The following is a 26940-nucleotide window of genomic DNA, read 5'->3' on the forward strand; positions in this document are numbered from 1 at the left end:
GGGTACATGGGGTCAAAGAGCGATCTCATAGCCAGGATGACATGGAGACATGCTGGGGTCCTAGAATCCATCATAGAATCAACTGGGTTGGAAAAGACCTTTAAGATCATCAAGTCCAACCTTTACCCCAGCACTGCCAAGGCCACCATTAACCCATGGCACTGAGGGTCTCATCTACATGAGTTTAACACCTCCAGGGACAGTGATTCAGGCAGGTGTGGATCAGGTGATGGTTTGGAAGGACACATTCCTACTGTGTTTCCCTGTGCAGAACAAGGTTTGCACTGCAAACCCCCAGTTTACACTGGGAAGCAACCAGCAGGCAAGAAGTTCTCTTATTTCCATGCAGAAACAGGTAAAACAGAGAGAAATATGTACAAGCAGTCACTCTGAGAATGCACAAGCCCTGCTGCCCACCTCCCCTTGCTTCCCCAGTGTGAAGGTGGGAATTAAGTCCCTATGAGGCCTTGTGGTTGCTGGAAAGCTCAGACCTGTGAAGATGTTAGGAAATCCTGAGCTTAGCCCAGATTTGGAAAGCTTTGGGAAGCACTGCAGAGTGCATCATGTTCTGATTATTTACTTCTCCAAGCTAAGGAGAGACCTACTTCACACACCACCTCCTGGAGAGGCGGAAAAATCAGGCATGTCAAGTAAGAAGGAAATAGAAATCGACTTGATAGCTCCATCCCCTTCCTAATGGGTAATGCTTACCTAATTATGCCCGCTTGCCATTTCCTTTTCCTGCTTTCTTTGAGGTATTATGCAGAAAGAAAATTGTCCTAGAAGTTGTTGCTTTCATTCAGAGGCACCCCTTCGAGATGCCTGCTTTGCTAAGGCACACAAGGGCAGCAATTCCATTATAAAGAAGATAAAACCCCTCCTGAATGGCTCTGACAGGCACTGGTTTTAGCATCCAGCTCCTGCTGCACATGGCTCACCTCTCTCGCCTCACTTCTCCATCCCTCATCCAAGCAGAAGGATGCAGCTCCAGGGATGCTCTATGCCTCCTATCCTTGCTTGGCCAAAGTGAGCAGCTCCTGTTTTCTTGGAGCCACTGTGGCAGGCAAAGGCAGAGGCTGCAAAGATGCTCCAAGTCCAGGAGCCAAAATGACCCTGCCCTCAGCAGGCTTTAGGTGAGCAACCTGAGACATGAAGGTCTCATGGCTATGGGATCCATGGGGACACCTTACACCAGCTCCAAATCCACACCTCTGCTTGGGTGACATCTCTGCAAGCATCAGTGTCACAATCCTATACCCAAGCAGCTCTCGGTGGAAAAAAAAGGGGTGGTAGAAGCAAAAAATGACCCCTCCAGACCCACATCAACATAAGTGACCCGACTAAAACAGCAAGTTTTCACTTGCCACAGCCAACTTCCCTTCTTTACGCCCCACTTAATGCTGTTCTTCATTGTACCAGGAGCAGGGGAGTGTTTGGGACATGCAGGAGCATCTCCACCCCAGCAGGATGCTCCCAACCGTCAACACCACAGAGACAGCCTGGATGTGACCCTGTGCTAACCCTGCACTTGCAGTGTGGGTTCCAGGACTCCTGGCACAGTGAGGGGTGCCATTCATCACTATAGACACTCAGATTGGACCCCCCTATCCACCCCTTCACCTCCAACCTGCACTTCCCAGGAAGGCCCCCTCCCCAGCCCTGCTTTTGCACCCCAGGTGTTTTTTCCTCTTCTCCATAGGGAGCACAGCTTCCAAGAAGGAAAATACAAAGCCCAAAGGGATTGACTTTTAAGCAATGAAAGAGGTTTTGCAAAGGAAAGTGTAAAACGCTTTCCTGCTCGAGGGGATGCTTTAAAGAACCTCCTTTTGTTTTCTCAAAGGCTGGGAAGGGTGTTCCCAGTCCCAGCAGCCAGACTGGTGGAGATCATAGGGAATACAGGGAACTTCCAAGGGCTACACGATGCAAGCAACAGCAGAGATTTCCCCAGGCCCAAGTCCCTCCATACGCAACATCTTGTACTGGTCCAGCCATTCCTGCATCCCTCCCCACCTTGCAGGGTCTTGTCCACCAAGGGAGCATCTGCAATAGCTGCATGCAGAACCCAGCCCTGGACCTGCAGCAACCGCTCAGAGTGTGTGAAGAGGGGCTGAGCCTTACCCCTGCAGCTACACCCTGAAATTTCACCTCTGAGTTGTTCATTCTGCATCAAGAAAAGCTGAATATTTTATTTTCCTTTTTTTTTTCCCTTTTCTTTTTTTGTTTCCTCCCCACCAGGCATTTTCCAGGCAATCCTTTAGAGCAAGGATGGGAAGAAAGAACTGCACAGCTAATCTGTGCTGCAAGCAAAGCCAAGCCCTCCCCTGTCCCAGCCAGAGAGGGAAAGAAGCCCTCTTCCTCCTGGTGCCTCTGGACATTCCTCCATCCTCCCAGCTCCTGGTCCCACTGATCCACCCCTCTGCAGCAGCTGCAGCATCCTCAGGGTTGACAGGGTGTGAAGGACAACAGGATGGAGGGAGGTTTCCTCGCACAGCCACCTCTGCAGTGCTGCCAGCTTTGAAGGGAAACTGTAAACTGGGTGGCTGCAGACAGGACACCCAAACATCTGGCTTTGTATCCCACTTGCAGTGCCCAGCTGTGCATCCCCCAAAACAATGGATGCGTCCAGACTGCTGTATAAATGGGCTCCTCACAGGACCTCCTGCTGCTCCTCTCAGCCCAGCCTATAGTAGATGCCCTTTTCCCATCCCTTGCACCCATTCCCGGGCAGCAAGAGCCCCCCAGATCAGGCTTGGCACCCACAGCAGCTTGAAATCAAGAGATAGGACAGGCAGAGGGATGCCCTTAGCACCGCTTGCTCCGCTTGGCATCTCTCAGTCTGCAGCCAGGGGTGGAGGAGCCTCCCTGCACAGCCTGGCTGCAGGGGGGCTCCAGGATGGGAGCACTGGAGGAGCATCCCTCCCTCCCAGCGCGGAAGGATGGGTTTGCAGAGAGGAAGGGGGGCGAACTTCAGCAAACAACAAGGAGCAGAGCATGCAAAGAGATAAGAGAAGGTATTTACCAGGCAATCACTACAAGGTCCTGTGAATATAGTATTTGTGATGGATGAACAGACATATTATTCCAGAACTTAATGCAAACCCTTTTGCACCAAATGGTGACATGCGATTACTAGTTGGGAAATAACTAAGCTCATTATAATGAAACGCTTCACTCAAATCCCCCTCCAAAGGATGGATCTGACGAAGGAAGGAACCTGTGACGGGAACATACTGGGGGGATTTGTTTAACCAGATCAGCCCGCTGGGCCAGCACAGCACGGTTGCTTGCCTCCAGCACGGCTAAAGCCTGGATTGACGGGAATCATAACCCACCGACTTGTGTGGACAGGGTGGGCAGTACTCTACCCCCAGCACCGGGTTCTTTTTGTCAAGACCCTGAGTTTAAGAGATGAAAAGATATAATAAATAATAATGCTAACTATGTGTTTCTATAGCAACTCATCACCATAGCAGCTAAGCACAGGAGGAAAACTCAGAGCTCATCCTGCCGTCTTCAGGGTGAGGAGGCAATTGCCCTCCTGGAGGTAGTTTACGTGGTGGCAGAGCAAGGATTTAAACCAAGTTGCCCTCCAACCGGCCCCTGAGCGCTGCCCTCCATAGAGGAGCTGTCTGGGATGGGGCTGGATGCTCTGGAGAGGTGGAGTCTGGGGTCCAAGGGGTGATGGGGGTGTGCAGCCCCAAAAGCACCAGGCACCCAGGTCATTGCAACCCCTCTAAATGAGTCCTGAGGCTCCAGGGTGGCTGGAACGCACCCAGCCTCCTCCCCACCCCCCCATCCAGCCATTAGGGCACTACAAAGGGGAGAATACGAAGGGTGAGACACAACCAAAACAAGGAAACACCCCAAACTAGCCTTGTAAATACCCCACCACCTCCACATACAAACCTTAGGGGAGAAGCTTCTAAAACCCCACGTATTGCTTTGCTTCTAGCAAGAACCTTAAATTTGCACCAAAACCTTGAACAAATAACAAGAGTTTCCCACAGCAGCCCCAAAACTCGCTCTTTTGAAGCCAGGAGTGAAGCAGACACGGCCATCCTCATTTGGGTGTGGGGTTTTGTTTGTCTTCCCTCTAAACGGCCCATTAAAGAACGATCCAAGCAAAAGCCTTTGCTTAGCTCCACAACCGCTGTGGTTCTATTCCCAGCCCCTCGCCTCCCCCCTGCAGGGCTGTGGTGACAGAGCCTTTTGCTTCAGTGTAGAAGCCTCCTGCCCCTCACCACCTCTGAAAGCCTCTTCCCAGCCAGCAGAAGGTGACACTGCCCAGGGATAGGACAGTGGCTATCAGTGACTATGAGCCATGTACATGATGCTGTTCCTCAGGCTGGTGAGTGAGCTCCCAGAGAGAACCCCTCTGGTTTTATGATCTTACTTGAGCCATTTGTAAAGGTCATTAGAGCAAAACGACTGTTAGATGATGGCTAAAGCAGCAGTCACTTCTACAAGACCATCCCCACTTGATAAATAGGGAAACAAGAAGCCAAGGGGCTTGCTCCTGGCCATGGGGCAAATCCAACTGTCCCTTTGGCATCCCAAAAGAAGGTTGCCTAAAGTAAAATAAAGCTGTGTTGCTCACCAAGCACTCGCATCAATAGGCAATTGTAACAGGATACACCTCCTTAGGCTCTAAATGAGTTTTCTTTCCAGCACTACATTATAGAGAAATCCCCTGTCACAAAAAAAAAAAAACAAATAAATCCCTTTTTACAATCAAATATGCTCTAACCAAGTTAAGCAGGGCCACATGCACGTTGCAGGGAATCTGCAGACCTTTTCCCAACTTCCCAGCAGGAATATCTTCCCTTTGGAGGGGGAAAAGGAATAAAAGGAATAAAAAGAAAGAACGTTCAATAGAAGAAATGAAGTAGCAATTTCCCAGTTCAGCTGGGGATCTATGTGTGGGCTCCTGATGGTTTCTGTTTCAAAGGGGATGAGCTCTGGCTGCCGAAGCCCCGACTGACACAACGCCAGTGCTTGACTTATGAGCACTTCATCTCGGTGAGATACTGTTAATTTAAATCGTGCTGCAGTTGAGGACGAAGCCATCGGGGCTTTGATTTACTGCTAATTCATCGCTCCCATTCCTCGAACTCTAAAACTCCAGTCACCAAACAGTTTAACGCTCACCAGTGAGGCTCATCGTGAATGAGCATCAGAGCAAGTGGCAAATGCAAGTTCCTCGCTTCAGAACTATATCAATAGTAACCATCTATGCACAGTCAAGTCCAGCATCACTTCACTATTTCAAAGGAAAACAATACTGGGATTAAAAACCCCTCCACCACCAGCACCTTTCCTCCCCTGTGCAGTGTTTTATGCTCAAGGAGAAAGAACAAGTGAGTAGGGGTGGCTCAGTTTGCAAACATTTACATGCCTTCGGTGCAGCGTTGGCTGCGAGGGTTCATCAAGCATCAAGATTTATTCCTCCGGCCCTTGCATGAGCTCAGAGGAGGGGGAAGAGTGTGAGTATATATCATGCAAATGCCTGTAATGGAAACCTATCCCATATTATCTGCATTAGATCCACACATTCGTCCTGTCAGAAGGACAAGGCAAATTCAAGTGCCAGTCAGCTTCCATAGATTTATTGCCAATGGCTTGGTGGGAAAGCCCTGGCATCACTCATGTATGGATAATACAGCTGGAAGGACACTCAGAGATCAGGCATGGAAGCAGAGGGAGACGGTGACTTAAGGTCTCCCTTCTGGGTCACCAGTGCAAATCCAGCCATGCTCAGCAGCAGGTTTGGATTATTCCTATGCAAATCACAGCCTCTTGACTTTTGGGCCTGGATTTCTTCTTTTCAGTATGCAGTGTTTAAAAAACACTGAAAATCCTTGTCAGCAGCCAGGCCTGAAGTGAAAGCAAGTCAGACTCTGTAAATAACCTCTCTCTTTCTACTGAGATCTCTCCTAAGTAAGGTCAAAGCCACCTGCTGATAGGCAGCATAGTTGGAAATCATAGAATGGTTTGGGTTGGAAGGGAACTTCCTAGGGTCATCTAGTCCAACCCCCCTGCAATGAGCGGGGACATCTTCAACCAGATCAGGTTTTCTCCATCAGGGAATGGAGTTTTCAACCCAGTCACTGCTCCCATTCAGCTCTTTAAGCTCTCCTCCAGCCCTGAGAACTTGGTGTCTTTGACAGACAGTAGTGTTTGAAATAGAAACATCTGGGAACATTATACTTCAGTGAACAGTTGGCTTCTCCCATGGCTCCAGGAATCACCCTTGAAGAGTGTGTGCCCCCAGACTGCATGGGCTAGAGGTGTCTAAAATGAAGTAACCATTGACTTTCCAAACAAAAGGGAGTCTGGTCAAAGCCTTCAGAGCATCTCTAAGACTTCAAGCAGAGCACATGCACCAATGAAGAATAAACACACAGTTCCAGTGGGATGAGTCAAAATAAAACCAAAGAGGAATGCCAGCTCCAGAAAATCACCATGCAAACTGCTGGTGTCACAGCACATCTCAGATTTGCAATGATTTCTCCATTCCCAAAGGTGATTAAAAGCATTAGTACCCAATTTTAAAAACACAGGGACCAAGGTTCAGGAGAGCCCAGCTGCCGTTCAGCCAATGCATGAAGCCAAGATGAGGTTTTCCCATTTTAAAGCACCCATCTGTCATCTTAACTGGGGAAAAAACTATCTTGAATGTGTCCTAGCACTGCTCTTGGCTGTTGAATATCAGACTCAAGGGCAGGGGACCACTCACTGCTCTCATCTCCAAGTACCACTTGGGGTTCAGTCCGTATTTCATGGAAGTGAGTGAGGATTCCCATCACTAAGTGCAGACTGAACCTTTTGCCTCTCTGTGCCTCAGTTTCCCAATCAGGACCAGGGAATGAGAATACTTTCTTACTTGTTTAAAACACTTCAGATTCTGAATGAAAAACATCTGGGGAGCCCTATGCATTTATTTATGTTTTTGGGGTTTTTTTTTGTTTCATGCTCCTCGAGAGCTCAAGCCTAAAGGATGCAACGGAACTGGATGATCTTAAAGTCTTTTCCAACCCTAACTATTCTGTGATTCTATGAAGACAGTCATGCAGCGAAGCACACTCATCACTGATACCCTGCAGTAAGTCAGTGGGCTGCCCACAGTCTGTGCAGATGGGAAGTCTCGTTGCCTTGGGCACCTGGAGCAGTTAGTGTCCATTAACTGAGTCTTGCAAGCAAGAAGGAAGGAGTAAGAAAGAGCTCTCTGAAGCCTTTTGTCACACTGGTAGGGACCAGAAAGGGCTTTTTATTTGAGCAGTATGCAGTGTGAGGGCTTTATAACAGGAAACAGCCATAATCTAAAATGTATCCCTAACTGGGGAGGGGGATTCATGGGCAGGACATGAGAGTTTTGAGTATCAGCAGTGCATCTGTTGCACTTCAGTCTCAGCTGTATGGGATCTCACTTTGAAGGGGTACAGTGAATAAATCACGAAGATCCAAGTTCCTCCCAGGACAGCATGCCAGTTTGCTCAAAACCACCTGTAGGCAATGGCAAGCTGCAAACTTTGGCATCACTAACTCCAAAAGCCCTACCTCTATCAACCTCCTGGCATAGGATGCCGACGCAGTGCACAAACCTACCATTCAAACATCATGATCGGGTGTTAAGGAAGCTTTTCAGTGCCCCCTTCCAAAGAAGAAATGAATTCCTACACCGCATAACCCTCAGCGCGCTGGAGCATCGTAAGACCTCGCAAAGCTTTTCACCCTGGGGCGTGTGAGCGCGCAAATCAAACCCCAGCACTGCGGGAAGGAGGAGGGTTTTATTGCAACAGCTCAACATCGAGGAAACTGGGAGGCAGAGACAAAGCAATTCAGGGAGAAGGAAAAGATGCAACACAAAAGAGGCTCCAGCATCCTCCTCACCCTGAAAAGTAGAGGAGTCTACATGAAACCGGCTCTAGCAACCCACTGCCCCCCGGGATCTGGCTGCCGAAGATGGTTTCTTGTCTTCCCAGTGGAAGAGATCATGCCTGTACTGAGCCCTTTGCTTTGCCACATCTACAGGCTGTGTAGCATTAGGCTGAGGGTGCAGGGAGGGATGCTGGCAGGTGAGTGCATGAGGAAAGGCTCGAGTATTTCCTTTCCCCATGGAGAAGTTCAGCATCTCTCTTCGGATTTGCAATAGCACTCATCCCACCGCTAGCCAGGTGCCGGCTTGTACGCTGAACAGATTTAACACCAGTCTTCAGCGCCTACAAGGCAGTTACAATCATCGAGCAAAGCTTCCCAACAGCACTGTGATTGATCATCAAGCTTGTACTTTAAAACACCTGTCTCGGACACAAACACCACTTAGATGATGCAGCTGTCATTTATTCCGCATCTTGATATCGCCGAGAACCGCGCATTTAAGATGGGACAGAAAGGAAAAGCCTTGGACTCGTCCTTTCAGAGATACCCCCATGAAGGATGGGTCTGGGCAGAAGAGGGAAGAAAATCCCAGGCTTTCACGCCGGGGCTGGGGTTGCATGTTTAAACCTGGCTGCACACGGAAAGCAGACACACATCTGTTGCACGGCTTGAAGTGCCGTAGTGAAGGCTGTAGTGAAAGATCCCCTGCGCAAACAAACACACGCTTCCCGAGGCAATTAAACCACAAACAAAACGCTGCTCCCATCCCCTAAACCTTAAGGCAGCGGCTGAGCCGAGGGGAGGAAGCACCTAATCGCACCCTGGGAGGCACACGCTGTAATTAAAATCGCAGAGACGCCAAAGGAAAGCAGCCCCCTGCTCCAGTGGTCCTGCCCGCTCACGGATTTAACCGGCTTCTATAAACAAGCCCCGGGTGAAACAGAGGACAGATAAAAGAGAATAAGTTAGCACGCTTTATGCCTCCCAAAATGCTTGTTCAGGACTCAGTTTAAGTCCCTAGAAGGCTGCGAGCGGTTGCATAGGCTGTCAAAATCCCTTGATTCATTGTTCCCTGGAATAACAGCATCCCCCGGCAGTCTCACGGGTCCCGATCCAAACCTTCCCGCTCTGCACCGCTCATCCCCTTGGCTTCCCCCAAACCTTGCATCCGAGGCATCGCATCCCGGTGGTGGAGGAAAGCCATGGAAAATCAGGTGCGTTTTCCAGCGAGCTTTTTGGCACTGTTGCCCGGCTGGAAAGCAAAGCGGAGCAGACGCGGGGTGGAAGTTTTATAGGAGAGGAACGCAGTCACAAGCTTTCCACCTGGTCCTTTCCATGAAGGCGAGTCCCTGCAGGTCCTACACCCAAATCCAGCCCTGCAAACGCTGCATCCCTTCCCCAGCACTAGAAGCAGATGGGGCCCCAAGAGAAGGGTTTCCTCTGGGCTGGGTATGTAGCAGCCACATGCAGCCGCTACAAACCCAAACAGCACTTAGCCCTGCTGGGGCTGAGCAAGTGGGTTTGTTTATCTGAAATGAACTCATCTGCTGCCGGAGTATTATATTTCCACCAAAACCATGTGCCGGCTCGGTGTTTAGATCACTTCTCCCTGTCTACATAATTTAAGGGCATATGTCTGATAAACGAAGAGCATCAATAACGCAGGTTTCGGTTGCAGCACACATATGCACGGAAGGAGGGAGGTTTCTCAGTCCGCAAGCCGGGATTTGGGCAGTTAAACTCTCCAGCACCTTGCAAGAAGGGAAACGACGGGGGTCCCCCTTCCCTTCTAGGTGTTCCCCGCGCGGAGTGGCCCCTATACCCATCCATCGGTCACCCGGGAGGTGTTGATCCTCCCCGGGAAAAGGGCTCTGATTCCATCCCCGACCAGCCGCAGCCTCACCGGCAGCAAGGAAAAGTTTCCAAATGCCTCCACCCCATCATCCAAGGAAGGCTCTGGAGCGCCGAGAAGGGTAAAAATCCCTCCCGAAGGGAGGAAAATCCGCAGCCGGGGTGAGGTGCTGAGGGACAAGCTGCGACGCCGGAGCCGCTACCTCCGGGAGGAAAAGTTGAGCCTTGTGCATAGGGAAAAAGCCATCGGGGACTCCGGGAGGGGTGGGGGGGGGCACAGCGTCCCCTCCGCCCTGGGGATGTGGAGGAAGGGGGTCCCTGCTGCGAACCCCACCAGCATCCTCCAAAACCAGCCCTAGAGGGGCCGTGCCCGCTGCCCGCAGGGGTCCCCGCTGACAGCCACGACCCCCCTTCCACACACCCCTGGAAGGGGAGGAAGCAGCGTTTGGGGGTGTCCCCGGCCCCCCCCTCCACTCCCGCCAGGTGAGGAGGGCAGGTACCGCTGCAGCCCCGCCGGCCCTCCCGGGGCATCCTCCGGAGCATCCTCCGGGGCATCCTCCGGAGCACCCTCCCGCCAGCCCCGCTGCCCGTGCGGGGCAGGGGTCCTTACCTGGGAACGCTCCTCGCTTGCTTTGGGTGGGTTTCGGTCTATATAAATATATATATATATATAAAATTCTTTTTCCTCTCCTCTCCTTTCCCCCCACTTCAGTCTTCAGAGCAGGCGCCGCATTGACACTGCAGATGGTCTCTGTGCGTGTGTGTGTGTGTGTGTGTATGTGTGTGTATGTCTCTCTCCAATCCCAAATACTCCACGGAGGCGGAACACGGAGCCCCTCTCCCTGCACTGGGCAAACCGTGTCTGGCTCGCCCAGAGCCCGGGGAGGAGGAAAGGGGGGGGTGGACGGGGGGTTGTTTAAGGGTGGGGGGAAAGAAACGCAGCTCCAGTTTTCACTCCCCCCCCAATCACCCCTTCCCTCCCTCCCTCCCCCAGCCCTTCCCCCCCTCCCTGGTTCTAAATCAGCGAGGAGGGAGGGGGGATGCCCGCAGCCGAGCAGGCAGGCGGGTGCAAGCAGGGGATGCGCTACGCGGCTCTGCCCGGCTCCGCGCCGCTGCCCGCCCGCCCGCCCGCCGCGGAGGGCTCGCACTGCGGCTGTCTCGCCAGCCCTTCCTCCCCAGCCCTCGTCGCCAATGGTGGCTGCGGGAGCGGGCTTGGACACCCAGGCTCCTTCTGCGACCACAAGGCACGAGAAGAGGCACACACCCCTCTTCCAAATAGGAAGCAATAGGAAAAGCCGGGGAGGTGTGGATGTGCGGTGGGGATGCAAGCCCAGCACGGCAGGGGGGTAGCAATAATAATAATAATAATATCAGCAATAATAATAATAATATCAACAATAATAATATAAAAATCCCTTTTTGCCCTTTTTCTCTGCCTTTCCTTTATTTTCCCCTTTTTTTTTCGCAGAGAGTGGCCAGTTGCTCCTCCTTTTGCCAGCCCACCCACCGCTGGGAGAGGGGAGAAGGAAGAGGGGAGCAGTTTGTCTTTGGAGGGGGACACCCGAGCAGCTTTTGGCTGCCTTAAAGTTTGTAGGGGATGAGGATGGGGATAGGGGTGAGGATGGGGACGGGAGCGGGGCCGCCTCTCTCCCACGGCTGCAACTCCCTCTGCCTTGATTTCTCCTCCGGGTGCCTTCCCTCGCTCCTACTCACTACTGACACCTAGGATGTGATTGGGCTAATTGGGGAATGTCTCTGCCCCCCAAGAAAAGCAGGGGGAAAAAAAAGGGAAAAATACATAATCACGGAATCCAATCTTGCTGCTGCATCCAAAAAGCTCTGCCTGACATCTGCCTCCCTCTTCCCTCTCCAGCGTGTGCCCCGCTGCTCTCCTCCAGCGAGGACCAAATGAGGAGGGGAGCCCATCAGAGGCAGTGCAGGGAGGCTCCGGGGAAGATCAATCTCTCAGCTTGGGTGAGCAGTAATCCTACAGAGCGGCTGCAAGCTGCTCTGCTCTCCGGGTCTTCATTTAATTCCAGGCAGCCACAGGAATAATAGTGTTTTGTAAAAGCTATCAGTGCTCACTGCCTGAGTTCCGTGTCCAGCAGGCTGTGGTCTGCAGAGTTCCCTCCATGGAGAGACCTGACATCCTCTGTGCAGGTAATACCAGGGCTCTCCTGGAGCCCAAAGTAGAGCAGGCAGCAGATGGCTGGGAGGAAAGAGATGCTCTCAGGGTGTTGATAGCAGCACGTAGCAACAGGGCTTCCTCGTTGTAAAAGACTGGGGAGCCCTGATTGGCATCTTGCAAAGTTCTGTGGAAGTGAAAGAGAAGCAAAGGAGAAACCACCTCTGCTTCCAGAGATGTTGGCCATGCTCACATCAAGGCAGGCAGGGAAAAACCCTCAGGGTGATCCTGCAGCTTACCTTTACCCCGTACACAAGATGAATGCATCCAGAAGGGATGGTAAAGGTGTCCCACCAGTAATGGAGAGCAACAGCCATAGTGAGAAGCAGGGATTGCCTCTCAGGAGGTACGCTGCACAGCACCAAGCACAGCAGGACTCCCCTTTCTCCCTCCCAACCCCAGCCTCTCCCATTCATAGGAAACCAGGCTTAATCCAAGCTTTGTATTTTTAATCATCCTCAATTTATGCCACCAAACACGGGGGCCTATTTGCATCCTCCGAGATACTTATTTTTAACAATATCATATTTAACAATATCATGCATTTTCCCTTAAACTAAGTTTTATCTCCCCGACACGTGCCTATGCACGCGCGTGCATTTTGCCTGAGCTCTGCTTTACATTTCCTGATGGATGGATGGGGATTCAGATCCCCCCTCTTTTCTTTTCTTAAGGTGGTGTATAAAATGTATTTATTCTTCTTTATCTCCTGCCTCTTGCGAGGAGTCATTTGTTTTCATTCAGAGAAATGAATACTATGTGAAGCCTGAAGAGTAATAACACAGCAAAATGACAACGGAAGAGCGAGGCGGAAATCTGAGCGATACAATGGCAGGTTAGTAACCTCTAAAGATCACTGCTGTTGTGAGCAGGACAGTATTATTTAATGTCCAGCCTGGCTTGCAGTTCCATTTAATAAAACATATGAAAATCTCTGGGAAATTTGGTCTTGCATTTAAAACCAGGCTGTTCTGCTGAAAAGGGATAATCTGGATACGCTGATTACTTCCCACTATCTGGTGAGGAGGAAGAAATTAATACAGATTCCTTCTAATTAACACAGATTCCTTCTAATTAATACAGATTCCTTCTGCTTCTTAAGACAATGGCATGAGTCAATATATCCATGTGCTGTTTGGGTTCATAAAGGGGTGAGTGACAAATGAGACTTTATTTATAGGCCTTTTCATGAACTAGGCAGCGCGGGTGGGAAAGGGTTAGGGCTGGAAAACCCGAATGACCTCCCCTGACCTGTGAATAGCAGCAGTAAAAGAGCCCAAGGACAAGGAGGGTTCAGGCTCACCCTGTTGTCATCAAGAAGATATTTTGTCCCCAGCCACAGTGACAGCAGAGATCATGGGTCCCTCTGGAGAGGTGCTGGGTACCCCAACTGCCCTGCTCCAGGGGAACAACTCACCAGGTCTCATCCCCAAACAGCACCAAAACTGCTATCAGCATCATCTGGGAAGAGAAAAAACCATGTTGTCTCCATTCAAAAGACCTCCCATCCCTGATTTCCCCCCATGCTGTCCCAAAACACCTGTTTGGTCCCCATTGCTCGTAAAGTCCTGGATGCCGACAGCACCACTGTGACAAGCAGGACAGCAGCAAACAGCACACATAGCCTTTTATTTCACGCCTTGCTACCCGAGCCACACACAGGGATCGCTTCCAACAACACCCAAAGAGCAGAAAACACCTTTTTTTTTTGGATGATGTGCCTCTGTACCCTTTAACTTCAATGACAAAGCAAGGAGACGATTAAAAGTCAAAAACATAAAGAAAAGAGAAAAAGAAGGAGGAATTGAAGAAGTTTGGGCAGTTTGGGGTGGTTTTAATCATTATTTCCCCCCCGCCATTTTACAAGTTTGTTAAACCAACACGGGATTTAAGTTGCTAAAAGCCAGAGCTGCTGCTTACACAGCTCCAGTAGCTAAAAACCTACATTGCAGCGCCACCTGCAGCGACCGCGCTTGGTGGCAGCTCTGGAAATGCCTAAAACTGGGTGAAATCCTCCCAAAAAAGCCCCGGGGAGAGGGCTGTTTGCTTATGAGCTTGTTCCTCCGGGTCTCTTCTTCACCCCTTTCTGCCCTTTAGTCGTTTAGGTGTTGAAGGGTTGCCCAACTTGCCCTGCTTTGCTGACACCCGAAAGGAAATCATCTTCTCCTGGGTAGCTGTCTCCATCCCTGCTGCTGACAAAGGGTGTCTTCATCATGCTTTTGCGGGGGGAATCCATTGCAAGCTGTTGTAAGCATGTCCACAGCTCTGTGTTGTTACTCCTGACACCTTGGGGAGGGATGGGATGAGCTTTGCCCCAAAGGGCAGGTTTTGGTCTGAGTGTTGGCTGGCAGGGCTGTCGCACTATCAGCTTTTTTGGCAGTTTTAGCAGCTTCAGGAAGGGTCATGTTGGTAGAAAATGAGATAAAAGTGCTATAGAAACCTGCAAAGGAAGCAGATGTTTGCAGGGGAGAGTGGGATTGTGTCACTTGGTCACCAGCCACTGCCTTCCCCTATGGTCAGAATCTCTTTGAAACCAGTGAAAAAGCCCTCGAGCGGATCCATCCAAGACATCCTTCACTTGTGCTTTGTCTTTGGAGTCTCAGGGGTTGCACATTAGTGTATTCAAGAAACCAGAGGTGTCCTGGCATGGAGCAGAGCCATGCAAGGGATACTTTCTCCTCTGCCACTGATTTGCTGTGCAGCTTCTGGCAGCCCCCTTCACTCCCCTGCCAGTCCACACAGTGGACTTTTGGGGGCAGATTTATTAGTAGGGCATCGAATGATACTTACATCAGTTATCTAATATCTCCCCCTTCTCCTAGCCCTTTAGCAGCTATGATGCAGTGTCAGCCAGAGGTGAGGCTTGACTTCATTTCTTCAACACTTGTTTGTATGTTCTTTACATTGTCCCAGGGAATAAACCCAGCAACCAGCAGGAGCCACAGACCCGCAGGGTCTAACTGTCCCTCCCTTGGTTTTATCACCAGGGCTCCTTCCCATCAGTATATACTCCAGATCATGCTAACATCGTTCATACCCTAAATCACCAGCTCCAGCTGAGTTGCAGGAAGCTTTCCAGAACTATTCAGCTCAAAGTTCCCCTTTTTATTCTGATTTCAACCCCTTGTCTCCCTTCCCATTCCATCTTCTCTATCCCCCCTGCTCCAATTCATCCCTCCCCATCTCCACTTCGAAGCAAGGTGCCACTGCCAGGTAGATCCTGCCCTTCCAAGCAGACCCAGGGATGAGAGAGATGCTCGTTACACATCCCCTGTCCACCCAGAGGGGATTTATGATGTACTCAGTCCGACAGCATCATCTGCACATCTTCCCACCCCATCCGCCCTGTCCCGGCCTTCTCCCCTCCCCTCCATTCACCCCCTGCCCTCTCCCTTGAAACTCCCCAGTGAGCAATTTTTCTCCTTCTTGCAAATATTTGCCAACCATTATCACCCCTGGTCACACCCAGGCTGTCACTTGTCCAAACAGAACAGAAGGGGGACGGCCACAGAAGAGGGGCAGATGGACAGAGGCAGGGTGAAATGAGAGCCAGGGGACCAGTCAGACCATAATGATAAGGAGAATATAAAACACAGGTTGGGGCTGTTGAATTAAATGAGGGGACGCCTGAGAGGGGCTACTTCAAACTGCAGGAGACGAGTGAAAGGGAATAATATTGGAAGCAGGCAGGTGGAGTGATAAGATACAACCAGAGAAAGTGGGACAAATCCATTGTTTTTTTCATTCTGGAGGACAATGCAAATGGGAAGAGCAATCAATCCCTGCTTGGGATGGCTGGAGAGCACCAAGGGGAGATAAGGAGCGTGGAGGTTTTGGAGGTTGAAGGATGAGATGGAGAAATGGGTAGAGAGACAGAGAAAAGCAGACCAGGGACATGCAGGAGGAGCTGGAGACTGTCTGGAAGGGAGGGAGCTGGATGCTGGCACTGGAGGCACACAGTATTGAAAGGGTTGGCTGGATTCAGCTAAGGAGAAGCAATGCTCAAATCAGAAGAAATCCAAAGGAAAATAGGACAGCCTAAAGAGGGAAAGGGCTTAATCCAGAGATTAAGGCTTTACTTTGGGATTTGAGAGCCTGGGTCAGGCTTGCTGCTGTGATGCAGCTCCTGAGTGATGCTCCAGCGGGTACCAAAAGTGCAGGAGAGAAGACAGGAGCCAGGCTGGACCTGCAGGGATTTTCCCGACCTTACAATTGGTAATAAATCTGGGAAGGTGTTTTGGGAAGTTTGCCACCCTCGGATAGCAGGAAATGGAAATGCAACATATACTTTACAGCCTACCAAATCTCACAGCTAATTGTGGATGTGAATCACAGCTACTTCTGAAGAGGGGGTTTTTATAAAGCCTCTTTCCTGTGTATCTTTAGTATTTTCCTCACCACATCTACTCAGCCACCTACTTCCACAAAACTTTCAGAAACAAGATCATCCCACTGCTTGTCAAATGTGGCTGAAACTGCCCCAAATCAGTGTTGGGCACGGGTAGGTAGCCACAGCAAAAGGTTTGCTTTGTTAGAACGTCAAGCTAAAAGAACAAACAGAAAAAGAAGGAAACCAAGCCAAATATTTATGAGTATTTTTGTTGCAACTCACGATTTTTAAGCCAATCACATGGAAATAGGAAGGAGGGAGAAGGGGGAAGGCTAGCCCATATTTCTTAGCGTGTGGGGTTGGCAGCACATGGAGTTACCCCACTTAGTAAACGTGGGAGACAAAGACAGGGAGAAGCAGAAGCTCATCTCGGGATGTTGCGGGAACCCCAGTGAAGAATAGCTATTCTTATATGTCAGCTTCATCACCATGGTATCAGAGAGGAAGAGCAGAAGGAGAAATGACAGGAAAGGGGGGGAGTGGAGTAGGGTGACTGAAGAAAGAGAAACAGGAAGGGAAAGGAAAAGTCTTTTCCCTGATGTTGTTAGATAGCTGGTACATGGTCACTCTGGTCCCCTGGATTTATAGACACAATGATGCTGCTCAGCCCTTTATAAAGCACCCCTCAAAATGCTCGCATATTCACAAGAGCAGGCATGTCTTAATCTAATGTTGAAGTGGGACTTATTCAACTAGCCCTTCCAAAACCTCACAAAATATATATATATGCATGTACAGAAACAGGGCAGCTGCCTTCTCCACTTTGTTTATTGGTAGGACCTATAGAAAACAGTGTTGATTTCCTTTCTTTCTATTCTGTGCTGGACGGATTCATCTGTGGTGAGAAAAGGATGCACTGGAGGGCAGCTCTGAAGAGCTGTGAGCCCTTTGCAGTGCTATAAACTGATGGTGCAACATCTCAAGAGTGCAAATTGTAACTTCCTCTCTTCTAAACCCAGTATTTTGCCTCCTTCCACCTCTGAGTGCACACAAACTGCCAAGCAGATCAGGACAGTGGCCTATGGAGACTGAAATTCAGCCTTTGACCACTGCCACTGAGGATGCTTGGAGCCACCCATACTCACATAAGCAAAGTATGGGACAAGAGGTTTCCCTTCTATAGAGGAACATCCTCATGCTTTACGTGCTATTCGCATGGATGTTTCCATCACCAGGATTTATTTTCTGAATCATGCTAAGATCTCCACCTCTCTGCTTCCTCCATTTCCCAACTTTCCTATGGGAAGATCTCCTTCATTCAGGTACAGCAAAAGGAGTCTGATCTTTCTTACACCCCGGATTGCTTCAGTTTCTTCCCACCACTCTCCCAAACCACCACATGCTCTTTTTGGGAATCACTTCATCCCAAATTCCTGCCATGTTTTGGATCATCTGCAACACCTCCTTTTTTTCCATTTCTCTTTCCACTCAGACAAAGCTCTCCGGGTGCAGGAGCTATGTTGTGAAGCTCCTCAGCACTTGAAGACAAGGCCTTTGAATACAATGACCCAACATTATCTCTTTAAACCCGGGTCATTTTGTACAGCTCCTGGCACCAATGTCTCAGTTAGGGGCTTTGAATTAAATCACTCCATCTCTTTGAAGCCATTTGACTTCTCACCCAAACAACTTGGGAGCAGCATCCCTCCCCCATCTTTCTCCTCCTCCTAACACCTTTCGTGCAAATCCCCACCAAAGAAATAAAAGCTGGATACCCCTGTTGTAATCCTTTATTATCTAGGGAGCCCCACTCAAATGTACAGAGAGATAATGTTAATAGAGTGATGCATTTGGTCTGATCTGGAGCTGTCCCTGAAAGATAAATGCCGAGGCAAAGCAGAAGCATTTAATCACAAATAAACCACCTCAACGTGTTGTGTATGTTTCTTCTTTCCCCTCCTAAAGAAGCAAAGCTTGGTCTTGTCACAGCGTGTTATTTTGCCAGCATTATCTCTGTTATTCCTCAATAATTCCATTTACTGCGGGTGATGGGGAGGAGGGCTGAGATATAGAATCAAATTAATTAAAGTGACCCAACAAACTTGTGTTTGCATTGTGAGATTCAACATGGCAGCGAATCGAGCCCAGGACAAATTGCATTCAAATTAATTTAAGGAAAATAATTTGGGGCGTATCAGGTTTATTTAGGATCAATTTTAATAAGCTAAAATAAAGGCAAGGCAGTGGGTGATACCATCAGCCAGTCAACAGCCACCTTTGATCGAGGTTTATACAGCTGAATGACAGTTACTTTCGAAGCCATTATGAGAAGAGCTGCTTTTTGGTGTGGCTTGGACAATTAAAAGAGCACCTCAATTACAGCTGCTGGAAATATTAGTAATGAATAAATTATCCAGCAGGTTTGACCCTCCTTTCCTTCATAGAACTTCCAAATAATTAAATTCCTTGTCACATTTTGAGACATTAAATTAAATTCACCTACAGCAGAGGATCACTGAAGGAGGTGAGCCCTGATTCATCCTTGTGACTGGTAAGCAGTGTTGCATGCTCTGGTAGACAAGACATGAGGTTTTGTGGGAGCTTTGAAACAGGTTTCCGTTTTGCAAGTGTTTTCCTGGCATGTCTCTGAGCCAGTGTTCAGGCACAGGTTTGCTATGGTGCATGCACATAGCAGGACCAGATTCCTGGATATAGAAGCCCACCTGCACAGAGAGGATGCTTTGCACTTTTGGCCATCTCCCACCTGCATCCCTGATCATCAGGCTCATGGCAGGTTAAATCAGCAGGAGAGGTTAAAGAGCCTAAGCTGGAAAAGCCATGGGGAACCTTAGGTGTGTTCTTCATTGAATGTGGACCTATCCAGAGTGCTCTGTATCCATGCTCTGCTCCAGCCCAGGGTCATTTGTGTTTGCTGAGACTCAAAGCACTTTGGTGCAGGAGCTCACTCCTTCATTGCAGCAGTGAATTCACTGACATCTTCCCCAGGGCAGCAGGTCTGGATCACGCAGGACTGCAGGGAGCATCATCAGCCCTGCAGATACCACAGCCCTGCCTTCATCCACCACAGGAGTCATAGACTGCACCAGGATAAAGCCACACAGCTGAAAATAGATGGGGCACTCATGGACATGGTTAGTAGTGAACTTGGCAGTGTTATGGCTGGACTTGATGAACTTAAATGTCTTTCCCAACCTATCCAATTCTAAGAGTCTATGAGCCTTCCCCATGCTACACTTGGTGTACCAGGACAGCAAAAGAAATATCATTTCCCAGAGGACACAAGCCCTAATCCTCAGGGTTTTCCTGCCAGCACATTTATATTACCCTGATTTAAGTGTAACTTCCACTCCTTATTATCCTTTACCTAATAGGAGATCAGCAGCTGGTGGCCAACATTTGGAGGTACCCATCTCTTGCCACTCCAGCCAAAGGAGTAGGTGATTGAGAACGGTACATGGCACGACATAAGACAATGTAAGGGTCTCTCAGTGATTTATGGCTCTTTAATCAAGGGCTTTTAACATTTAATTAAAAAGCTTATAGGAGTTGTCTTTATTTCTATATCTATCTGTGGCTAGGGAATTAGACAACATGCCGCTCGATATATTCTGCACATCCTGGGATCACAGTACCCTCTGGAGCAGAAGTAGAAAGGGTAGCCAACAGGAGAAATAAAATACTTTGTTTTCTTATGGTTTTAAGATCCTGCAGTAATTGAAGGTGGTACATGAACCTCCACTGTTTTCGGGTTGAAACAACATGAAAGACTCATCAGAGGATCACGCTAAAGATGCAACAGGCAGCATCTTGCAGAGAAAATGCACCATGCAGCAGAAAGAAGGGTCAGATGAAGATGGTGATGTCCCACTCCCTATCCCTCCTGCAGCCCCTATTGATGGTCTCCTGGCAGGTAGGATAGGGCTTTTCCAAATCCATGCTGTGGTTGGGAGGAGAGAGGGTTTGGGTTTGGAATACCTAGAAGACATCCCTGCTGCAGATATCCCTCAGCCAACACTCAGGGGCTGTCATGCCTTGGATAAAATGTCTGAATATTCTCCAAAAGGCTAAAAAAGGCTTTATTTTTCAGCATCAAAGGAGGCTTTGAGGTGAGTAACTTAAATACAAACATCTCCAGCTAAATGCAATGAGTCCAACCTTGTGACTGATGTAGTAGAAGAAAAACAACCCCGTGAGCTTCTTGCTGGTCCACCTTGTTCACAGTTCCTGCTCAGTGATTCCTAAAGAGCAGGAAAGCACTGCAGGGAAGATGGAGAGGCTCTCCCCACACAGCGGTGTCTCTGCTGCTGGGCTGTCAGTGAGCTCAGGTCTCGCACAGTCACAGGCTGAAAAGATACTTCTACCATTGCCAAAAACAGCCCAGGAAGAAGTTGCATTATTTTTCCTGACAATTTGATGACATGCCTGAAATAGGCCAGGTTGGACGGGGCTTTGAACAACCTGCTCTAGTGGGATGTATCCCATGGCAGGAGGGTTGGAACTGGATGATCTCAAGGTCCTTTCCAACCCAAACCATTCCATGAATCTGTAATTCTATGGTTCTGTGATTCTATGAAATGAAACCAGCTGCCAGTTTAATCTCATTTGTATGCTGTGTGGTGGAGATGGGTCTGGGCATCAGGAGGGCTCAGCTTTGCCCTGATAGACCTTGCAATGGGACCGTACCTCTACTTCCATTACTTCTCTGTTCAAGTCTGGACTTCATTCTGGAGCTTTTTGCATCAAGGGCTGCCTTTCATTATGTATGTGGGTGCTAGCTGGCATAAGAGAGCTGTGATCTTGGTTGTGGCCTCTGCAGCTTCTCTAGTACAAATAATAATTTCCATTCCATCTCTTCTTTTGTTTGCTCCTGATTTATATTAAACAGTTGGTGATTACTACATTTGTGGGTGATTATTGCACTTACGCTGTGTTAGATCTAAATGTTTGTTTATCTTTATGGGGTCTCTGTGTATCTGTTTGCATGGCTTTTAACTTTATGATTGCAGAGGGCCTTAATTATAAAATCAATACATTTTTTAAACTTAATACTATTGCAGAGACAGAAACCCACACAATGCCCATGTCTGCACACAACAATGATTCTTACCTTGAGCTTGTGGCAGTACGTGAACCTCAGCTACAGGAATGAAGAGTTTGGGTTTGTTTAGGGTATTTTTTGTGCTAGTAACAATCAATGCTTTGTTAGCTTGAGGCATTCTCTGTTTCTCATCAAAGCCTTCCTCTTGCAAGCTGGTTTGAGGTGGATTCTCATCTCCCTGGAGGCTTGTTGACTTCAGTCAAAGTAATGATCAGTGGAGGTCATTCCCCAATGACGCCTGTTGAATCAAGGCTTGGAGAAGTGGGGTCAGGCCCCAGCTGTGCCACAGGCATCTCCTGAGTCACACCTATACCACAGAGAAGTGTTCAATGCATTATCTCCTGCTTTGCCTCTTTCTTCAACAAGAAGTCTTCTGGTGATGATGCACTGCCAATGGTTAACTCCAGGCCTCAAGTAGCTCCAGGCTGACCATAGTAGGAAGCCTTTTCTCCAGGAATAGGACAAAGAGGTGGTTGGGAATATTTAGCACAGCTTCAAAGCAAGGGCAAGCCATGCCCAACTATAACCCAATTGCTTTCTATGGCGCTTTGACTGGTTCTGTGGACAAGGGGAGAGCAAGGCACCTTGTTTTCCTTGCATTAGCAAGGTCTTTCATGGGCTTTCCTACAAGCTCTCCATAGAGAAGCCGGGAAGATGTGGAAGGGATGGGTGAACTACCTGAAAGTGACTGAAAATCTGACTGAGCCTTTGGGCTCAGTAATTAAGATTGGTGGTTAGTTACATGCAGCATCCCTCAGGGGTCAGTACTGTGACCATCAGTAGCCTGGACAACAGGACTGAATGTGACTGAGGGAAGATTTGAACAGCCTGACCTAAGTTCTGAGTTGTTCCTGCTTTTAAAAGGGATTGGACAAGAAACCTCCAGAGATCCTTTCCAACCTAAGTTTCTCTCAACCCCTTGGAAAACAGGCAAGTTCAGAGAGAACCAGCTGAGGTCTTTCTGCACCAGGGCTCACTGTGGTGTAGGCACAGCTCCTGTATCTCCATAGCATGATGTGCTCCATCTCTTCCAGCTCATAAAGATGTCATTACCATCTTCCAGGCAAAGTGCAACCCCATAACCCTTGTTCTCTGAGCCTAGGCACTCGGTCAGACACTTACCCATCAGTTGCCTGCTCATCCAGCCTGTAATGTTCTATCTTGTCCCTGAGCCATCACAAACATCTTGCATTTCCACTTTCTTAGTGAGGATTTCCACAGCCTTGCTTTCAAGCAGTGTAACAGCACAGCTGATTTCTGCTTTGCTGGAGGGAACCAAAGCACATCATCAAAGCACTGCCTGCAATGCCATACCTCAGATTACACACTCAGGGAAAAGGAGCTTGTCTTTGCTTACAGTTCATGCAAGTGAAGAGGATGAAGATGTCCCCTCTTGGTCACCAAAGATGATTGTACTCATATGCTATCCTAAAGCAACCCGCCAAAGGAGCCCAGGCATAGCTTTGTGTCATATTCTAGTGCAGCAATATCCAAGGGGGAAGCAAGTTTGAGAGCAGATTCTGCAAAAATGTGGCAGGACACAGTTCTGAAATGTCCCACAAGTTACATGACTGCAGGAGGTAAAAGACATTCCTGCATTACCCTGCTGTATGAAGGAATTCAGTGGAACTGAGCATCAAAACCATCTCTCTGCCATTCTGTGGACAATGCACAACACCCAAAGCACAGGTTTGCTTGCTTTAGGCTCTGCTTTTATTACTATTTCACCCACGTTGTGCCTCAGTTTCCCCTATTGGGTTGTAGTAATATGGGAGCATGTTATAATCATTAATATTTCTACTACTACCAAGAGTTCTGAAGCTCCTCCAGACACTTTAAACCTGTGGACTGATAAATCCACTGGGAGATGCCCACTGCCTGGCACTTGCTGCTGCAACATCCCATGGAAGCAGGAGCTGTAGCCACTCCTGTAAACACAAGCTGATCAACAACCAGCAGTACAGAAGTGTGGTCAGGTGAGGACCCCAGTTTCTTTGATTCCAGGCTATATTTCTCAGGCAGCAGCTCGCATCATCTCCTGCTCTTCCTTTGCCACTTACATGCAATTAGGATCTGTGCTCACAAGGAGCAGAAGCATCTGCAATTAAACCCAACTGCAGCACCAAGAGTGAGCTCACCAGAGGAGTTCACTTACGTGGACTGAGTGTGGAGGCCAGAGCTTCAGTGGGAAATGACCATCAGGTCTCTCACTGTGGGCAAAGAGCTGGTGGGATCCTAGAAACACACATCAGTGGGGACACATGCTCCTTCCCAAAGTGATGCTCAAAGGATGGGTCTGGAGGGGAGGTCTCATTGCTGCTAGAGATGCCCCAGCCCAGACTTCTGTAGTGTCTTTTGTGTGGACTTAGTGAGACTGCTAGCCAGGGCCAAGCTCAGCATCTTTAGTTTCAAAATCCTATTTTACCACTGTGTTTGAGGGGGAATTGAGGAAGGAGAGAAAAGCCATGTTTGCACACATTAACTCTCCCTAAAAAATGTGATGTTTACCCCTGTATAAATGTATTCCATGTCAATACAGGTGAATTCATACACACACACACACACACACTGAGCAGAATACAATTAGTAATTAGAATATGGTATTTGGGAACGTGCATATGAAATCATGGAATGGTTTGGGCTGGAAAGGACTTTAAGATCACCCAGTTCCAGCTCATGCCATGGGCAGGGACATCTTCTACTAGACCATGCCACCAAAGGCTCTGTCCAACTGCCAGGGATGGAGTATCCACTCCTTTTGTCACTCTGTGCCAACACCTCACCACTCTCACAGGGAAGAACTTCTGCCTTATATCTAACCTGAACTTCCCCTGTTTTAGCCTGAACCCGTTACCCCTTGTTCTACTTCTACAGTCCATGATGAAGAGTCCTTCTCCACCATCTGAGGTCAACTTGGACTATTAGGCAGATTGGATCACTAGATCCGGGCTTGGAGCAACCTGGTATAGTGGAAGCTGCCCCTGCCTGTGGCAGGGGATTGGAACTAGATTAAGGTCCCTTCAACCCAAACAAGCCTGTGATTCTATTAACTTAATTATTATAAATCCCATCTTCAAACACACTAGTTTCACCTGTAGAAAATACACACACAAACATGTTAAATCTCATACAGACTTGCTTGAGATCAGGCCGGAGATCCACTAAAATGTTAAAAAGGGTAAAGGAAATCAGCTCATTCAGCCAAAATGTATTCAGTATCAATACACAACCCTCACTTCACCCAGTGCCAACCTGAAGCTAACTTTTACATAGGAAATCAGAAGCAGCAAAGGGTTATAATCTCTACGCTTGGGTAAGATGAAAACCCAAGAGAAAGAGTCCTGAATCCAATTTCAATTCTAACAGAAACATAGGAGCACAATTGTCTGAAATCAGGCTGTGGATGTAAGGCCCTGCTTGGAGCTGAAGCGGCAAGGCAGGTGTTGCCAGGTCTCTTTGGCCCTGTGTGGTCAGAACTGTACTATTACAACTCATTGGAAAACCTCCCTGGGTTGTAATTTCATTACAGCATTAAAACACACCAGTGGCAGAGGCATCCCAGGGACTGTGTAATTCGAGAAAGACACATTCCAGCAATTACTGTTGGGGTTTGTTGTTTTCTTTTTTCTTTTGAAAGAAAACCTGATCTTAACAGCTTTGATTCTTTTTCATCCAGTTGCAGCCTTAGGATGACGCGGAGTTTTAAGTATGGGCAGAAAACAATTGGGAAGGGGACATGAAATGTACTTTTTTATGTACTAAAATATGTATAAATCTGGGCCATAAGGAATGGACTGCAAAGAATTGCATGGAGCTAATTCTACCCAGGGAGGATAGGAGCCTACAGGTTCACTCACCCAGATTAGGAAATCAGTGCGATCCCTCACTGGGAGTCATTTGCTTCTAAATGACTGTTGCCTGACTATCCTTCTGAAGCACATCCTACATCTTCCAGGTGGAAACTGATACAAGTCTAAAAGCTTGCCTGCATGTAGCCTGCTTGCCTTCATCCAGAGAAGAAACACGGCCTCCTGAACATGAAGCCAGAATCCAGGACTTCCAATATTCTTGGTACTGGAAGAAGTCAGAAGCTATGAGTTTGCTGGGTGACATTGGGAAAGGCTTTTCCAGCTCCAGCCTGCCTCCTTCTGTGATAGCTGGAAGGAAATGTTTCACATAACTCAACCCACACTGTTTTAAGAAGTCAATCCAGGAAGATATTTGAGGTTTTGATAGTTTTCCAAAGGGAAGGCAGGATTTTTTTTCTTTCTAAATCTGGAAGATGTCTCCTGGGACAGGAACATGACTTCCAAGGAGGCTCTTGAACCAGTTATACTTCGTGCACTTTCATATGACTTCCCTGCAAACCCTGAAGCTCCAAGCACTTTTCCATAAGACCTATTACCTGCAACCCACAGGTTTGCCTAAGCTCCTCATACCCTAGAGAACCATACACAACCCATCAATTTAACCTTGCTGAACAAATTAGGATGTATCTGCACACACTCCAGGGCTCGTACCACCGCTTGCCCACACATCAAATGCCCCATGTCTCTTGATGAAGAGCTCCACTGCTCTGACATAAGAGCAGCATCCCTGGAGAGATGCAGCTGACAGGCCAAATTAACATGTTTTTATGATAAGGTTTCTGTCCTGTGGAAATCCCATGAACAGTAACAGAGTGACTTAGAGGAACAGGAGATGTTACTCCAGTAAAGCCAAAGCTACACTATTGAAATCCATGGTAATTTCAAATAACAGGCAGATAGCTTGGATACTCATCCCAGTTGATAAAATTCATAGTTCCCTTTAAAATCCAAGTAAATATGCTTACTGAACTTACCCAGGACAGACAAATGTTGATGGGACACTTAGCAGAGGTTCACTGCGGTCATTCAGTTGGCCTTAAGTACAGCGGTCATTATCCCTATGAGAGCTTCATGGAGATATATCAGCCACGATCGTACTAGATCACTGGAGACTGGGACATAAAAGATGTGGTTAAAATACAGGTTTATGTCAACTGGAAGAGGAATTCCTGCCACATCTTCCATTGCAGTCTCTCTGCACATCGAATTACAGGGGGGGTTGCATCTGGACTATGAACTGCTGGGAAGCAGGAAGCGTGGTCATGTTTGCACACCTCCCAAAAGGACGGAATGGCAGTGCTGCTTGGCACATGTGAAATTTACTGCAATATAAAGAATAATAGCAACAATCTGCTTTCTGCAGCCTTCAAGGGTTGGAAATCTCCGACATATCTGGAACTTTACACACAGCACAAGGGACTGATTTAGTGAGGCTGTAGCTGAGGATGCTGCATAGACTTGGGAACTCATGATAGAAATGAAGCTACAGACCCTTTAGTCTGCTGGGAATTAGTGCCTGCAACAAAGCAGGGAACTAAGAAAGCAGAGCCCCTTAAACCTGGAAATGGGCTTTTCCTTTATTTTAGCCTGTTGGGAACCAAGACACCTGCCTTATACTACACCAGAGCCCCCATGATGATCAGGTGTTCTCCCTGGATGAATCTCTCTCAGCTGCCCCTGGAAAGTAAAGATGACCAGGATAGATCCC

The 26940-nt window shown here is 48.4% G+C and overlaps 1 protein-coding gene and 1 long non-coding RNA gene across 3 annotated transcripts in view; one reads left to right on the forward strand and one right to left on the reverse strand.

Moving 5' to 3' along the window:
• The window catches only part of PLXNA4 (plexin A4), a 473966-nt gene extending 463342 nt beyond the window's left edge, over positions 1–10624 (reverse strand). The window contains exon 1 of one of the 2 annotated variants that reach the window (XM_061346821.1): positions 10340–10624. The gene's annotated coding sequence lies outside the window, so the exon portion shown is untranslated. Of the gene's footprint in view, positions 1–9039; positions 9321–10339 lie in introns of those variants that run through there. The other variant, XM_061346822.1, reaches the window with a different exon arrangement.
• LOC133208740 (uncharacterized) overlaps positions 1–26940 on the forward strand; it is a 220258-nt gene that overhangs the window by 11384 nt on the left and 181934 nt on the right. The window lies entirely within an intron of this gene.

The sequence above is a fragment of the Neopsephotus bourkii genome, unplaced genomic scaffold (genome assembly GCF_033783945.1).
Source record: "Neopsephotus bourkii isolate Nb327-2 ecotype Australia unplaced genomic scaffold, CSIRO-AGI_Nbou_v1 NB_281, whole genome shotgun sequence".
Taxonomy (NCBI): domain Eukaryota; kingdom Metazoa; phylum Chordata; class Aves; order Psittaciformes; family Psittacidae; genus Neopsephotus; species Neopsephotus bourkii.